This window comes from Typopeltis vanoorti, unplaced genomic scaffold (genome assembly GCF_054136105.1).
Source record: "Typopeltis vanoorti isolate ZY-2024b unplaced genomic scaffold, IOZ_Tvanoo_1.0 HiC_scaffold_24, whole genome shotgun sequence".
Taxonomy (NCBI): Eukaryota; Metazoa; Arthropoda; class Arachnida; order Uropygi; family Thelyphonidae; genus Typopeltis; species Typopeltis vanoorti.
This window is the reverse complement of record NW_028328064.1, coordinates 2,046,477-2,062,925: the sequence shown is the minus strand read 5'-3', so window position 1 is coordinate 2,062,925 and position 16,449 is coordinate 2,046,477.

Below are 16,449 nucleotides of genomic sequence, written 5' to 3'. Positions count from 1 at the left end.
CGAACTTAGGAGCGAAGATACAGTAGGGAAGGTTGAGATGGTTTGGTCATGTGACGAGGATGGAGGACGAATATATGGGAAGAAAGGTCATGCAGATGGATGTGCAGGGGAGGAGGAAGCGCGTACAGCCAAAGAAGAGATGGAGGGAGATGGTGGAGAAGGACTTGAGAATGAAGAACTTGGATGTGGCTACAGCCAAAGACAGGAGGTCGTGGAGGAGATTCACTACAAACAGCGACCCTACTTAAGTGGGAAAAGCTGTAGAAGAAGAAGAAGAATCAGGGTAAAGGAGGGGAAGAACAGAAAGAATATTTATGTTCTTTCAAATAATTTATCTTGATTTCAAATGTTGTTTTTAGCTGTGGGATGAATTTCATTGCCCGGTGTGAGTCTCCTCTCCGCTTATTGTAGGCCTGAAGTAGCTTGAAAAAATTCAGATTTGGTCTCTAGAACAGGGTTTCTGGACTATGGAAAAAATAAATCAAAAATACATTAATTAATAAATACTCGTTTTCCACGAGTAGTTAAATAATTTTGTAAATAAATGGTAACCTGACAGCTAGATAACTAATAAATGTACTAATTAATTAATTAAAATTATGATTAAAATGTAATATGAAGTAAGCAAATTATTTTACTCTGATAAGATATTTAAACGGTTATAAAGACAATCTCTCCATCCCGTTGCGAATGCACATTTTAACAGACAACTGTTTTGGGTTTCTGTTGTGCTACTTTCTTTGCATTCTCTTTCCCCCAGTCACTACTAGGAGAAAGGAGCTTCCTGAAGATAAATTCAACACTATGTAACCCCGCACTGAGAAATTTATTGTAATATTATAATTCTTCCCTACTCTTCAATATAAGTGACTTTTAGCGTTTATTTTAAATCTACTGCTGGAATATACAGCAGTATTCGAACGAGTTTAATATGAAGGTCAGTTTCACTATTACTGCTTTGTCATCCAGTTTTAATTTATGTATCTGTTTCCCTGTTTTGATTTTCAACAATGACATTGCACAGCAAGTTGAGCATATTCGAAATGGTGTCACAATTAAAATACAGGTCTTTTCCGACTGTAAAAGTTGCAAAGACTTGGATTTGAATTTCATCTATCACGAGATTCAAGAGCTTTACACGATGGCAGAATTTTTCATCCCGCAAAACAGGAAAATCGAACAAAAGAACACACGCAATTGGCAGACATCACTCACAGGACCTTGTAGTCGTCGACTGCTTTGGCAATTACAAACTATTTTGTCTACTATCGTTTATTTTTTCCTTAACTCATCTATAAAACCAATACTTTTTGTTTTAAAATCTAAATTTAAATCTTACGACCAAAAACAAAAGATTAAATACCTGTCCATTCAGTCTTCGCCATTTCGTTTCCGACGCAAACCATACCGATGATCAACATCGTGTCGACCACGAGCAACCTCACTGACATCATCAAGCTGTCGGTTGTGATGCACGCCTTAGAATATCTAGATATTAAGTGTATTTGAAGTTTAAATAAAGTGTCTGTTTGTTGGTTAGGGTGTTAGAGAGCGAAATCATTACGCAGACGGATGAACGAATGGCAGCACAAGTACCTACTTACTGTTTCAGAGTCCAATTAGAATAAATAAATAAAAGACGAAATACTTCTGTACTTCTCTCGGAGTAATTACAATAAGTCCCGTCAAAACTTATTCAAATACTATTCTGTAATTCTCACTTATTCAGAATTAAATATTCATATAATCATATTTGACATTTATATCATTCGTGAATTAACTATAAAGTGCAATTCTATTATTCTGAATATTAAACACAGGCTGGGAATGATAATATTTGAGTTTTATTCAGTGGTAGTCGAGAGACTGCAAGAAAGAAAAATGAGGCCTTTTCTCAACTTCTTTGCTAAATCGTCTTATAATGATGTTGCAGTTTGCGAAACACTTTTTTTTTTTCCAAATTAATGACCATGGTTTAAAGACAAGTTTTAAAAGTTATAAATGGAGATGTAAATCTTTACATGGTTAAAAGACTTCATCGCATTTACTGGCTTCTGAAGAGGTCAAATCAATTTAGATTTTCTAGCAGTATTTGGCCATTTTATTGGTAACGACACGTGAAGAAAATTTCAAGCCAGCCAGAGGATCTCCATTCGAATTTATGTTAAGCAAGACAGTCGTAATCACAAATCCTTCGATCCTAATCAGAAGTACAATTTAATTTACTAAAATATAGTTTCCATTTTCTAATTCGGTCGACTTGGTTTGCGTTTATATATATATATATATATATATATATATATATATATATATATATATATACAGTATATATATATATATATATATATATATATATATATATATACCGGTTTCGACCTTATGGGCGCAAACAAGTCAAGTTTGCGCCTGTAAGTGTTGCAAGTCTATCTGATCCTGCACGTAGTGCAAGACCAAGCCAACTCATGGTAAAAGTAGAATAAGTTCTGATCACTAATCTTAATATTTACCCATAATGCAAAGCACATCTCCTGGAGGAGATGTATGATGCTTTGTATTAAAGGCAAGGGGCCACTACCCAGACCGGTTTCGACCTTATGAATAAGTAAAGCCGTCTCTAAAAATTCGGACGATCCCTAGGCCACTCAATTGTGGGCGAAAGACCGTCCATCTCAGCGTTGGCTCCACTCAGTGATGGCCCACCACCACCACCGAGCAGAACCGCTCATATTCCGAAGAAAAGCATTCACCGACCAAGCCCCTCACCGGGCCGTGCCGGAAAACATTTTCCCCAGAGACTCAAATTGCTCCCTTAAGGCAGAAACTTTAAGAGAGCGAACTCATAATAGTCCCCCACCGGTTTCGACCCTTATTGATGTCTCATCAGTGGGAGCCAGGCTAGAAATACCAAGATTTTAGTAATACAGAGCTTATAAGTATTTTACCGAAACAAGTTACCATAAGGTGCTTTAACCTTATTAAATAAAAATCTCAGGAGGAGATATAAATGTAGAAAGTATTTTACCTTGGGTATATTAAATGTTAAAGATACCAAGCTATTTTAAACCTGGTTTTACTCCATATCCCAAGTAAGCAAACAGACAAACAAGTCAAGTTTGCGCCTGCAAGCTTGGTATCTTTAACATTTATTATACCCAAGGTAAAATACTTTCTACATATATATATATTCATCTTTTTTTGGCTTACTGAAACCGAGAAGATAGGTAGCAAGTTAATTTAATGGAGCACACAACATGTTTGACTAAAACGACTTCTTCAGGTGTGGTAACACTTAAAGCAAATTAAAAAAAACTATAAAAACACTGTGCCATTATAATAACAGACTAGTAATAACACACTATGGCCAGACTGAGAAGTCAATCCTCCTACGGCTTGAGGAACATCAGTGACATTTCAAGCGCACTCTCAAGTCACGTCTTATTTTCAGTGAACACAAACGATGAAGGCTGCCAACACGGAGTAGATTGGAATGCAAAATCAAACGTTTATATTTGTCACGATGAAGTAGAACGACGCATGGTTGAATCCAAAGAAATAGTCCTAGACTCGTCTCACATCAACAGCAACCTCAGTTATAGTCTACCTGACTCGCATACTTCTGCCATTAGATACTGGCGTACGCGTGAACTCATACGCTCGTATTTGCACAACAATAAAACTACAGAACGGACTATAACGACAATTCAAACTTAACTTCACTTTACAAGTCTGTTATTATAATGGCACAGTGTTTTTTTTATGTTTTTTTTTTCATTTGCTTTAAGTGTTACCACACCTGAAGAAGTCGTTTTGACGAAACATGTTGTGTGCTCCTTTAAATTAACTTATTTTCTCGGTTTCAGTCAGTCAAAAAAAAATGAACATATACCATGTAAAAATTGTGTGTGTGTGTGTGTGTGTGTGTGTGCGTGCGTGCGTGTGTGTGTTTTATTTCCTACATGCTCTGCTGCATACATGCATATATTACATGTAGCTTCCAAGTACTGATTAACATTTATATTTATTATTTAAATTAAGGGGATATTAAATCCCATATTTTTTTAAAACCGAATAAAAACTCAAAGATCGGAATCAAAGAGTTTCATGCCGAATATAGTAACTATAAACGTATCGGCGACTACTAGCGTAAGCTAAAGCGAATAGTTCAAGTACGTAGTACAAACTAGGGCAACTCGTAGCAAAGGTGGAGAAAGTTCTAATCGCTATTCTTAGTATTTTTCATAATGTAAAACTCATCTCCTAGGAGATGTATGATGTTATACATTATGGTGTATTATACATTATACAAAATAGATAAATCTTTTCGCTATAACGTTAGTATTTTACTTTGGTCTAGCTACTCACTGATGAGATCTCAATAAAGATCGAAACCGGTTTGGGTAGTGAACTCCCACTATAATGTATAACATCATACATCTCCTAGGAGATGGGTTTTACATTATGGAAAATACTAAGAATAGCGATCAGAACTTTCTCCACCTTTGCTACGAGTTGCCCTAATTTGTGCTACGAACTTGAACTACGTGCTTTAGCTTACGCTAGTAGTCGCCGATGCGTTTATAGTTACTATATTCGGCATGAAACTCTTTCTTTGAGTTTTTATTCGGTTTTAAAACAATGTGGGATTTAATATCCCCTTAATTTAAATAATGTTTACATCGCCGAAATGAAGCCTATTTGGCTCTTTATTTTAAATAATTTATATTTATATTTTTGTATCAATATTCATATTTACATTAATATTTTTACATCTATATGTACGTATTCTTAACACAATATCAGTAATATATGTTACATTACAACGATTGGAAGTTGATCTTATTGGCAAAATTAAATAATTCTGAGTAATACTTTTGGATAAGTCTGTTTTGACACTGGCCACTCGTCTCCAGAAGTGATGAGGTGTTGTATTAGGGACATCCGGATGGACTCCATCCGGATGTCCATCACTTTACGACTGTCAGCTAATGGACTCCATCCGGCCCACTTCAGCAGATCGACAGTCTGTTGAAGGTCCGGACTACAAATGCAAGATGGCGATTCTAGGACATGGAATCTATGTTGGGTCGTTTTCGACTCCTGGTGATTCTATGAACATACACTCTCCATTCCGATCTGTCCCTGGCCATATCTTTCAGAATTTCCAGAGCAATCCAGTTGCTCTTTTAACTCCACCCACCGATCTAATTCTTGGTCTTCCTCTTCTCCTACTTCTATCAACTTTAGCAAGCATCATCATCATCTTCTCCAGACTGTCATTTGCTCGTATAATACAGGGTGGCCATAAAATAACTTTCCCGTTTTTGGAGGCATCTGTAGCTAAAACCATTAAACGGAATAGGAGACAAAATTTTATATTGAGACTTTTAAAGGTATGACGAGATGATTTCCGCGAAAAAAAAAAAAAAAAAAGATTTAGTACCAAAAGTTGCCGATAGGCGAAATTTTGGCGCTGACGGAGCCGAAAACAAACAGATAATTACATTAAAGGCAGATAAAATGGAATAATAACATTTTAACAGTGTAAGCGAACAGCCGGTCACTCATTCCAGCTGGATATGTGGTGCGTTACAATGATAATAATAAGAATAATAATTAAACTAAAACAACAACTTGCGAGAGACACAGAAATTAATGTAGTGATTGAACTCACAGGAAATAATGTTTTATTCATCAGATTCAGGGTCCCCTAGACCATATACACGATTTTCAATGTGCTGCCTTTCTTGTGTATTGCATCCGGTGTGCGACATGCTCTACAGCTGAGCATAAGGAGTCGGATTGGATGTTCATAACAGCCCATTTTATTCTCTTTCAAGACATGCACGTTGGGAACGCCATCAACATACACAACGGATTTCAAATACCCCCACAGCCAAAAATCACATGGAGTGCTGTCCGAGGATCATGCCGTCGGAAAGAACTGATGATAACCCTCTCATTACTGAAATGCTGGCGTAAAAGGCGCTGTACTGAAGGTTCAACGTGTGGCCGTGCTCCATCCTGCATAAAAATTATGGAGTCCAAACATTGTCTTTGCTGCAATGCAGGAATGACAAATTTTTCCAGCATTCGTCGATAAATCTCTTCAGTAATGAAGCAGATTACAGGACCTATAGGAGTAATACACTCAAAAAAGTATGGTCCTATTATGAAATCGGCTGTGAAGCCACACCACACGGTTACTTTTCGAGAATGCAGTGGTACTTGCTGGATCGCTTGGGGATGTTCAGATGCCCAAATTCTGCAGTTGTGAGTGTTGACCGACCCATTCAGATAAAAATGAGCCTCATCACCCCATAATATTCTCCGAGGCCAGTCATTGTCGACCTCCATTCGGGCAAGAAACTTTAGCGGGAAGGACATGCACTTATAATCTGCGGTAGTTAGTGCTTGCACACGACTGAACTTATACGGATAGAAGTGAAGCATTTTCCGTAAGATTTTCCAGACTGTACCATAAGCCATATCAAGTTTGCGAGCTATGGCACGCACAATACTGGTCCATGTGTCATCGAACGCCACAGTAGCAACGTCTGTTACTGTCTCTTCTTGCACTGCTTTCCGTCCTCTGCCAGGTCTAACTCCTAGTGATCCCGTTTCTTCAAACTTCTTAATCATAGCTCTCAGTGCTACAGCTGACATAGGACCTGTACAGGTTATGAAGCCTTCTAAATTCCTGAAGGGCCGCTACAGCATTGCACTGTTTAAGGCAAAACAACTTAACAAGTAAAGCATGCTGAGGAAAGGTAGGATGCATATTGAGCACAATTCGTCAGTCATTCGAATAACTCCCTGAGCCTTACCCCTTTTTAAGTGGAATTAGTGGTGCTGATGTCACGTACGCACAGTAAAGTTTGAATAATCCCTTTTACCTGCGTTTACTGCAAATATTTGACTGCTTTCGGCATCACCACCAGCGCCAAAATTTCGCCTATCAGCGACTTTTGGTACTAAATGTTTTTTTCGAGGAATTCATCTCCCGATGCCTTCGAAAGTCTCAACATAAAATGTGGTCTCATTCTGTGTATTAGTTTTAGTTACAGATACCTCCAAAGAGGGAAAGTTAATTTATGGCCACCCTGTATGTCCAAAGTATGACAATTTTTGCTTAATCATCAAAGCTTCGAGGGAGCTTCTGGCTTTATTCTGTCTCTTACTGATTTATTGGTTTGTTTTCCAGTCCAAGATATTCTAAGTAAGCGTCTCCAATCCATAGTTCAAATGCATCTATCTTCCTTCTTTCACTCTTTCTCAGGGTACAATTATCGTATTCCCAGTACTACAGGGAATACAATTGCTTTCACGATTCTGATTTTTGTTGCGAGGCTAATATCTTTATATTTAAAGATCTTGCTTAAATTTGTCATTGCTTTCTTTCCGAGTAATAATCTCTTATAACTTCTTAAGTACAATTCTTTATCAATTCTGGATCCTAGGAGCACAAAATTGTTAACTACTTCCATTTTCTCCCCATCTACTCCAAAATCATTAAGTTCACATGTTGCCATAACTTTGTTTCTTTGAGATTAAGTTTAAGGCCATATTTAGCACTTTCTCGTTTTTTTAATTTTTATAAGTTCCTCCAAATCTTCTTTGCATTCTGCTAGCAAGGTGGTATCATCTGCATACCTCAAATTATTAACATTTCTTCCACCAATTTTAATTCCAACTGAAGACTCCTCCATCCCTGCCATTCTTAAAATGTATTTGCTGTACAAGTTAAACAGGTATGGAGATAAAATACATCCTTGTCACACCCCTTTACCTATTGTGAAATATTCAGTTTCTCCAAGATCTGTTCGGACAGTAGCTTCTTGTTCATAATAAAGATTCCTCAGAAGGATAATGAAATGCTCTGGTACTCCCATTGTTCTTAACACATTTTCACAGTTTCACATGATCCACAGAGTCAAAAGCCTTACTATACTCAAGGAAACAAAGGTGGACATTCTTTTGATGTTCTTGTGTTCTTTCTATTATCCATCTCACATTGGCGATCTGATCTCTTGTTCCTCGGCCCGCTCAAAATCCTGCCTGTTCATCTGGCATTTCTCTCTTCATGAATAGTTCCAGTCTTTTCTGAAATGATCTTTAAATAAGACTTTACTTGTATGAGAAATCAGTGCTATAGTTCTGTAATTTTCGCACTCTCTTGCATCGCCTTTCTTCAATAAAGGTATATAAACTGATTTTTTCCATTCTCTAGGCCATGTAATTGTGATCCAAATTCGCTGACATAGAGCTGTTCAAATTTGAACTGCCTCTTCTCCCAGGGCTTTGAGCAGTTCAATAAGTATTCCATTCCCTCTTGGGGCCTTCTTACTGGATAGCTGTTGCAGTGCTCACCTCACTTCACTCTCCACTGGTACTGGTTCCTGTATATAATCCTGATCTTCAAATTTCTCAGTAATTTTGGAGTGCTTTCTGTAAAAGACTTCTGTATACTCTTTCCATCTTTCTTTGATGTCTTCTGTAAGATATCCTTTGTTTTTACTTTTCAAAACTGTCACCTTGGCACTAAACTTTTCTGTCACTTCCCTGATCTTTTTGAAAAGATGTATTGTTTTTCCTTCCCTGTTTTGGTCTTCTATTTGTTGGTTCCTGGTTAAAGTAGTTTTCCTTGTCTCTTCTTGCTTGTCGTTGAAACTCTGCATTCAAATGCCACACTTCCTGCAAATTTCCCGTGGCCTTCATTCTTCTTTGCTTCTGTTTTGATTATATCTTTAATCTCTTCCAATAGTTCATCTGATTCTCTTTCACACAAATTGAGTGTGTTGAATCTGTTCTGTATACTAATATGCATTCAGCCGGTATGTTTCCAAGATCGACATTTGTGGTGTTGTCAGTTTCCGTAATTTCACATGTATCTTAGCCACTAATAATTCATGGTCTGTTCCACAGTCTGCAGCTGCAAAAGTCTTGACAGACTGAATTAAACTTCTCCATTGTCTTAGTTTTCCATGTCCCGATAGTAGCGTGGTTAAGCCTGGGGCGATGGAATGTTTTTTCAGCCGGAGTCTGTTTCAGATACTTGGCAAGAATTCTTTTGTTGTTGATTCGATGTTGTTTGATGCTTGTTGTTTGATGTTTTCTATTCTTCTTCTCACAAGTCTAGGCTTCGTGTATACGTGAAAATCGTCGTTTTTGGAGCTTTCCTTCTTAATATATGTTTTCTTTGCTGGGAGAGGCCACCTACTGTAGTGAAGCGGACGGTTCGTAGCAATTTGGATCAATGCTGGAGTTTTCGTTATATGTTCGAAGTCATTTCATATAAGATAAGAGGCAAAAGTCTTGCATTTTCAGGCAGATCGGTGTTAGACTAGCAACAATTCAAGCTGCATCGAAAGATATTGTCCCGTTCCCTTTAATTATATGTATGGCTATAAGGCGTTGAACTTTGTTTAGCTTTTGGCGTTTTTTCTTTGATTTTAGTGCATGTTGCCAGGCAGGTGCAGCAAAAGATATCAATAGCTCCTGTATATATCGTTTTCAGCGCTCGTTGGCCTAATCCCCCACTTAATCCTTGCCGACTTAACTAGAAAGTTTACTATTTGGAAGCTTTTTTTCGGCAACATATTAGATGTGCTTGTTGAAAATATATTAGCTCACTGGCTACGTCGAGAACTTCCCTGTTTAAGAAGACTGTTACAAGTTTGTTTAAATTTTTTACGCGAGATGTGAAGCACTTACTTCTCGCGTGCCCACTCTGCAATTTTAAAGAATTCTTCGTTTGCCGTTATTTCTAACTGTAAGCCGCCGCGTCCCCTAGTCATTTATCAATGCATCATCGGCGAAAGCTATGAACTTTTGTTTCAGTAGGAAGTCTTAATAGCGAGTAGTACTGGATGTTCCAGAAACCTGGTCCACAGCAGGAGCCTTGCGGGAAGCTTCGTTAGACTTCTTTCGTTACAGCTGTGATTTTCAATGTCATGGTTGCTTTTCTATCTGTAAAACAATTTTTTGTAAGGTAGAGTAGGTTTTTTTGGACATTTAAAATCTTTTAACTGATTAATTATGGCTCACCACCACACAGCATCGAAGGCTTCTTGTTCATCGAGGGAGATCGGTAGTACGTCTTTTTTTTGTTTTGTTTTTGTTGTAGTAGGCTGTCTTCTGTGAACCTTTTAACCTCCATAATTGCATCTACTGTGCTTGACTGAGGTCTAAATGCATACTGATTGTTGCATTTAGACAAACGACACGATCGTGACTGATGTCAGTAGTGTAGCTAGTTTTGCCTGACCAGATGGTTCTAATTCTATCTGCTGATGTGTTTTAATAACACTATGCTGTTGTGATGGATCATGGTGTGAAGAATGATGGATGTACACGAAGCTAACCTGATAAACATGAAGCTCTGTCTACATGAAGCCTACCGGGTGCGGACAGAGAGAGAGAGAGAGAGAGAGAGAGAGAGAGAGAGAGAGAGAGAGAGAGAGAGAGAGAGAGAGAGAGAGAGAATTATATTCTTTTTTTTTTAATGGTAAAACAAATCCGATTGCCATTAAAACGAACACCCTTCCCCCCTAGAGTGCCAGCTGTTAAGGTGCGTTAAACGTTTCTAAGATACGTAAGCTGTGACCATACAACGAACATCAACACACAATAGGCCATTTTGTTTTAAATACATCACGAACAGATTGATGAGTAGGAGGAAGAGAAGAAATGGGTCCCATAGCAGTGCCTTTAATCTGTTTTCAAATTTTATCTTAACAAGTAAAATAACCAGATGCCTATGAAAGTGAATAAGGTAAATATGTCAGGAGGAAGGAGATTCTGAATTATATCTGAGATCTCTTCGGACAGGGCATTAATGGAAAGGGATGACCATAAAACTGACCATAATATCGGTATGTTTCAGACAAGATCTGAACTGCAACGAATTTTTTAAATGGGAATCAACATGGCCGATAATGAGAGAAGCAATTCGGCCAGTTTATGTCTAGGGGAATTAATACTGTCGACTATGGATCTCAACGAGGTGTTTAGTTTAGTGTACTTTGGGCTGGCAATTCCTGAGTCTGGAAGAAGAGAGTTTGTTAGGATCATAAAGCTTAAGTTTTTGAATGATGAAATCAGTAGGTCAGGATATGGCGATATCTAACAATTTTATAAATGTCTTTTTTTGGTTGGGGGGAAGTCGATAAATAGATCAGTATCTGAGAAGGATCGACTTTCGTTCATTTGCCGGCTTGGTTAGCCGAGTGGTTAGCGTACCCTGTCTCTAATCAACACATAGCGAGTTCGAATCCCGCCGTGGGCATGGATGTTTGTGATTGTGTTTAGATGGGAGATGAATTTTCATCTCCCAGTGTGAGCTTATTGGAAGCCTGAAGTGGTTTGAAATTTTTTCCATGTTTGATCTCTAGAGCAGGCTTTCAAGACTATAGTAAAATAAATAAAAAATTACCAAAAATATAAAACTGATAAAAAAAATGAAAAAAAAAATCCTTAGCCTACCCACAGTACAAATGTACTATAGGTTTACTAATAACCTTTCGTGGGTGGGAATAACATAAAAAACTATCCAGAGTCAGGGGCGGATTAAACAGGCTGGGGACCCCTGGCGGTAAAATTTACGGGGTCCAAAAATTTTCTACATTTGGAAAAGTTGATATTCCCCTTGCAGCCTGTATACTTGCGTGGAAGTATTGAATTTGTTATTATTTTTTTTAAGTAGTAGCCACTGTTCCAATTTATCATCAAAATGCGTAATAACTATATCGTTCTCATAGATATAGATATTACGCATTAAGATCTCTCTTAATTTTTCCACATAGCTCGGGGGCCTTAGTGGCCGCCAGATCCGACGCTCGCTTTATCCTCATCTGTTCAGAGCGAGCAGATAACATTAATCGTATCCTTATCCGTTTTAATGGCAATGATGTTCTTGTTTTTAGCGTCGTTTCTTAAGAGCAGTTAACTCCGGATGGGACATTTCTTTATTGAAGTTTTGCAATTTTTTAAAGGATGTTGGCGATGTCTAACTATTACTGGGAATATGGGAAGGGAGGCTATAGATGCCTCATTCCATTTTTTTGACAGAATTTGGCTAGGTATTTTTTTATTTCTTTAGGGGCTTAATTGTGACCAAGGGTCTGATAATTTCTTTCTTCTTTCTTTCTGTAGTTCGGTTGGTTTCAACGATGCCCTTGGTTGGAAAGACTTGGGTTCAAATTCCGCCTAGGATGTGAAGAACTTTTATCCGGACTTTTCAACCGAAGGTGAGTTAGTATGTCTCATACGAAGATGGAAGGGTTTCCGGCCAGAAACTGGGGTTTTTCATCCCACAAAACTGACCATTAAAACACGAACGCAATCAACAGACATAATGACAGTGGCCTCATAGTCTAAGTTGCTTGGGCCTTAAATCCAAATAAACCAAACCAAATCTGTATCATCTAACCCAGGAGGTTTCCAATCTTTTTGTTTCCTAGAGCACATTCTAAAATACCGATAGGGCGACGGGCACCATCTATTTTTTTCAAGCAAATTTTTTTAATTCGTTTGTTAATGAATACATACAAAGTTTACATTATAATCAAATGTTTTATTACTTAAAAGTTTACATTATATAAAAATTTAAATATATATATGTAAGTTAGTGTGATCTTTGGCATTGCATTTCATTGGCCAGTGCTTCATAATTAGGAGAATATGATGATATTCCAGTTCTTAAACTGGAATGAACAACTTCGAATCCGGACACACACAAATTGGTCGACGGGCGCCATGGTGCCCGCGGGCATAGGGTTGGGAACCCCTGATCTAACCCTTAACCCTTATCCCACTCACGCACGGTATATGTACAATAGGTTTGCATCCCTTTTTAAGAAAGGATATGGAATAATCAGGCTCGTCTGAGTTTTAAATCCATTACAAAACACGAAGAATTTTATACCCTCTGTCATGGAACAGTATCAAGCAAAACATAGCGTTTCAAAAATCAGTAACCGCCACGGATACTAAACTGAAATCTCACTTTCCTTAAGAGTATCGTTCATTGATACTCAGTACCGTCGACATCGTGTAGCATAGAGGCAGCGTGCCTCACGGCGCTGCTTAATAAGAGCGCTCGTTCAGCCATATGGGTGGTAGGCGCCGTCGCTGCGCTAATAATTCCTATTAGCGTAGCATATGCGGAAGGAAGTTTTTCCAAGCTTAAACTGATTCAAAATAATTTGTGAACAGCAATGACCCAAGAAAGATTGATTGGTCTTACAACTATATCGATAGAGACAGACATAGCTTACAATTTAAATTTAGAAGAGCTTATAAACAGTTTTATTGTGCGACATCGCCGTAGAGCAAATATTTAATTAATTACTAATTATATGAAGAGCCCAAAGCTTCAATTCGGCAACATAACTTGTTTAAGTTAAGGGATATCACATCCCATATTGTTTCTTAGCCGAATAAGAAACTCAAAGAGTTTCATGCCTAATTGGAAACTATATAAAGTTCGGCGATTCCAAGCATAAGCAAATACCTGGATACTGCAGCAACTGACCCTAAAGGTAGTGCAAGCTGAGGCAACTCGTGTCAAAGGTGGAGCAAGCTCCGATCACTATCCCTGATATTTACCCATAATGTGAACTTAGCTCCTAGGAGCTGTATTACTGTTCTACATTATGAGAAAAGGTCACTATTCCAGACCGGTTTCAACCTTTATTGAGGTGTATTTAAGTAAAGACCTCTCTAAAAATTAGGACGATCCCCAGACCACTCAATAGTGGCCGAAAGACCGTCCAACTCAACGTTGTTCCACTCAGTGACAGACTCACTCCGTCACCTAGAAGAACTTCCCAGCGTTGGCTCTACCCAGTGGCACGCTCACCACCCCACCACCACCAGCCAGAGCCATAATCTCAGCGGTGGCCCTACTCAGAGACAGGTGAAAACCCATCCCAAGCAGAGCCTCTCATATATATATAAATATATATATATATATATATTTTTTTTTTTTTTTTTTTGTGAGTTCAACGTATCTTATCATTGGCCTGTGGAGTAAGATAGGCTGAGATTCAGCAGATAGTAGGAGAGGAAATAAAGATAGAGTGCATAGTAGTAGTAGTAGAGTAGGTAAAAGAGGCCTCAGCTGACCTGTTTTAGCTGTTGACCCCCCAGGAGTGCTTCTAAAACGGTCGTTGATTTTTCACTTTTAAAAAGGAAAAATCCTGAAAAGGAAAAAAAAAGGAGAGAATAAGCAAAATTAACAAGTGTAAATATATCTAAAGACTATGTGGAAGACAATTCCAGAGAGGAATGAGTTTGCCGAGCAAACCCAGAACTGTATGACCAGGAAAAAGAAGGGAGATGACCTGGCCCGGAAGACGCCGCCCTGAAAAGGGCTTAGGACCACCTCGGTGTTGGTCTTCGTAGTCCAGGTTTTTTCAGGTCAACCCCGACCTAGGGACAGAAGCCTGAGACTGGGAATAGAGAACTATATAACATGGACGTTGGTTTGGGGGAGGGTACGAAAAGCGCTCCCACACCTATAACACGAAACGGTTATAAGTGCACACACACACCTGTATTCCATATTCCCCACCCTGTGTGATCTTGCAGATGGTTGGCGGGCCGCACCATCTCCTGAGGAACCCGTCTTCGCCGAGCCGGTACCTTTCTTGCTCCAGGAAACGGCGGAGATAGGCAGAGAGACAGTTCCTAATACGGAGATAAATGCGGTCCTCCTCAGTGAGAAGGTGTTTTTTCCTGATTTTCCAGATGTGATGCTTGATCACGTTTAGTAGGAAAATCAGGTGTTTCCTTTTTTTGGTTATCGGGGGTGGGAACTGTAGCAGGACTACTTCAGCGTGTGTGAGCACTGGGATCTCAAGCACCTCGGCCAGCCTACGCCAAACACACTGTACTGGCGGGCAGTGATAGAAGAGGTGCCCCACAGTTTCTACCGCACCACAGACGTCGCAGAAGGGAGTACACGGTCGCGAGCTGTAGGTGGACTTGACAAGTTTCACCGGTAGTCTGCCGTAGGCAATTCTCCAAGTTAATTCCCGGTGAAAGGATTGTCCCCAGCTGTTTTTTATGTTCGTAAAGAGCACCTCTTCGTTCGTGCCCAGATCTGGCTTTTCCCAGCCAAAAGTGTCGAATATTTTTCAGTACAGCTTGCTTGGGCTAAGCCGAAGTACTCGGACTCCATCCGTTGCCAGTTTTTTAAACAGCTTGCTGATTGTATAATACCACTCCGGCACCGTCTCCGCACATGGTCCGGCGTGGCCAGTGGTCCCAAAGTACGGTAGGAAATATCCTATGAAGTATTTAATGAGGTTGCCAGAAGGGTGATTCGATGCGAGTGCTTTCCGTATGGTTTGAGCTGTGTTGATTAAGTGGCAGTATTCGAGGATGGGTAAGGCGAACCCCCCTTGTGTGTGTGCTGGGGGGGAGATGAAGAAAGGCCCTGCATACCTCGTGTTTTCTGTTGTTCCAGAAGAAGTTTGTGATGTATCTGTAGATGGCATTGTCTTGTGGTGTTTGTGATGTTTGTCAGATTCATAGTGTGTAGCAGCATTGGTTTCAGGATTGTCTTAATTACCGTCGCTCTACCTTCGAATGAAAGGTAGTTGGGGTTGAAAGGGGTGAGTTTTTCGCGACAAGATTCAATTAACTTTGGTGCTTGTAGCACCGGGGTTGAGAGGAAGGGAATACCTAGAATTGTTAAGGGGCCAGGTGTGGGTTTCAAACCATACGGAAGATTGGCAAAGTCAAAATTTCCATAAATTTTGATTCTTGTTTTTTCTGGGTTGGTGTGAAGACCACTGAGCACGATAAACTGTCGCAGTATGCCGAAAAAGACATGGATGGAATCGGAATCCCGAAGGGTTCCGACAATATCATCAGCATATACGACAGTCTTGCTCTGTTTGAAGCCTATTGGCAGGGCTATTCCTCTTACTGCACGCGTCTCCTCGATTTTTTTAGGAGGGGTTCAAGTACTAGAGAGAAAAGAAGGGGGCTCAGGGGGGCAGCTTTGCCGAACCCCTCTGCGTATGGGAATGGGTTTGGAAAGAAACCCATTAATCGCAATGTGTGTTGTTGTTTTCCCGTACATACTTTTGATTGCTTCCCCTTACGTAGGCTGCCACTCCGACTTTCTCTAGGATATAGTGCAGGAAGTTGTGCTTTGCACTATCGAACGCTTTTTCTAGGTCTACTGACACGAGTGCGAGTGGGAGTTCCTTGTTCGTCACAAGGCGAATAAGGTCCCTTATCAAGAAGAGATTGAGCTCCATCGACCTGCCCGGAACTCCGTATACTTGGGTGCTAGTTAGCACACTCCCAATGCCCAACTTCAGACGGTTACAAATCACTCTTGCGAATAATTTGTAGTCTGTGTTAGTCAAGGAAATGGGCCTCCAGCTACCCATGCTATTCAGGTCTCTCCCTTTTTTGGGGATGAAAATCGTGTAC